The sequence below is a fragment of the Impatiens glandulifera genome, chromosome 1, assembly GCF_907164915.1.
Source record: "Impatiens glandulifera chromosome 1, dImpGla2.1, whole genome shotgun sequence".
Lineage (NCBI taxonomy): Eukaryota > Viridiplantae > Streptophyta > Magnoliopsida > Ericales > Balsaminaceae > Impatiens > Impatiens glandulifera.
Genome location: NC_061862.1, coordinates 83,747,735 through 83,749,661, shown reverse-complemented (window position 1 = coordinate 83,749,661; position 1,927 = coordinate 83,747,735). Strand labels below are relative to the sequence as shown.

The 1,927-nt window shown below is 28.1% G+C and overlaps 1 non-coding gene across 1 annotated transcript; it reads left to right on the top strand.

Annotated features, from left to right (window-relative positions):
- Window positions 1-1,315: 1,315 nt before the first annotated feature.
- Window positions 1,316-1,407, top strand: LOC124923183. The gene has a single exon (XR_007098191.1). It is a non-coding gene; the product is annotated as a small nucleolar RNA snoR113 (small nucleolar RNA).
- The last annotated feature ends 520 nt before the right edge of the window (window positions 1,408-1,927 follow it).

The following is a 1,927-nucleotide window of genomic DNA, read 5'->3' as shown; positions in this document are numbered from 1 at the left end:
GTTGAAGCGATGCTACTGTCAGCGCTTCTTTAACTCTATTGTTGAAGCAAGTCTGCTGTTAGCGTTTCTTCAGACTGCTGTTGAAACAAGGTTGCTCCTAGCGCTTCTTCAACTCAGTTGTTGAAGTAAGTCTGCTGTCAGCGTGCTGAAGACAACTCTATTGTTGGCAACCCTGCTGCCAACGCTTCTTTAGCTTTGTTGACGTCAAATATGCTGCTTGCATTTCTTTAAATATTTGGAACATTTAATTTTATTCATTTATCAACACATCATCAAAACTATGTCGTTTGATCTTAATTATCCTAAGTTCATTTTAATCAATTAAATAGTTTTTTAGATTTCAACTTAATTAAAGATTTCTTCTTTAATCTTAATTTAATTGATTTTCCTTCTTTTTCTTTCTAATAACTTAATCTAATAGGTATAATTTATATAGAAATGATTAGGTCAATTTATAAGGTCAATTTACGGTTAAATGTTGGTTCGATTTATAAGTATCATTGTCGAAAAAATAACAAATATATATAATATACAATAATAAATTTTAAAAATGAAAATTATTAAAGAATTGACATATTTTATATTTATTATAAATTATTTATTTAAAAAAAATTTGAAGTTAAAATAGGAATATTGTGTGTAAGACTAGTTTATATTAGTAATTGATTATTTATTCAAATAAATAAATTAATTTTATAAATATATTTTTATCATGTTATTAATTATTAATAATTTTTTTTATTAATTTTATATTTAATTCTATATTTTCTTAAAAATGATGAACTTATAAATACTTTATTATTTAAAAAAAAAACAAAAAGTTAATCTCCTATAATATTAAATTAGTTCGGCCCATTTTCCTTCGTTTCTAGAACCAGATTTTTACAGCCCAAATAAACTAGTAAGCCCACTTTATTATTCTTTTACAGCCCATCAACCACTTCACCAGTTTTTTAACCTAGCTAGCTTCGATCGGACATAAAAGGTATGCCCTTTCTCAAATGAACATTCTTGTAATTTCCACCAATTTTTCTTCTTTCAGGTTAATTCTTCCTGTAATCTTGTCATATTGGCTAATTCATTTCGGGTTAGCCGATAATCACACTGGTTTGTTGTGTAGTTTTGATGCATTTGGATGTAGTTTTTGACAAATTCAAACATTTTTCCCCATTGTTGTACTTTCTTCTTTATTATGGTTCACAACACTCATTACCCATGATTTGCATTCAATTTATTTTGATCTTTTGCTAGTAACCCTAAATGTTGTATCTTGATTGATATGTTGAACATAATTCTTTTGTCTGAAAAAATCAATTGGCTATGATGACAAAAAAGGCCGGACTTACAGCTGCTTCCTATTTTGTGGTAGTAGATTGATGAGATTATCCAAAGGTACCTCTGAGCCATTTGATGTTTACTTATTAGGTTTCTTTTCCACTGAAATTTTAACTCATCCTTTTGTTATAGCCTTATATAATGTATGAAATGAACTTATTTGCTAAATATATGACTTTTGTCAAGGCTTTACCCTTTGCATCCAATATTTTGACAGAAATCAAGAGTTGGTCAGATGTGTTTATTTTTTTTTGAATATGCTATCAATCTATTTCTTCATTATTATCTAGCCAGAATGCTTTTGGTTCACATCTCCTTGAATCTAGCCTGATAATAGCCTCAAAAAGTTCCATCTTTCCACTCACTAATCTTTACTTGCTAAGATTTTACACTGTTTTAGCTTATATTTATATACAGATAGTTTGCAACCAGAAGATAATTCATCAAAATTGGTTCCTCTTCAATTGCATTTACATAAACTGATTCAAGTATTGTAACTTGTGAATGTGGTTTGTTATGACAACTACATGAAAATGTTTAAACAATTTTGGAATAGTTGCCCTATAAGAATGTAATGTATTATCATTACTTT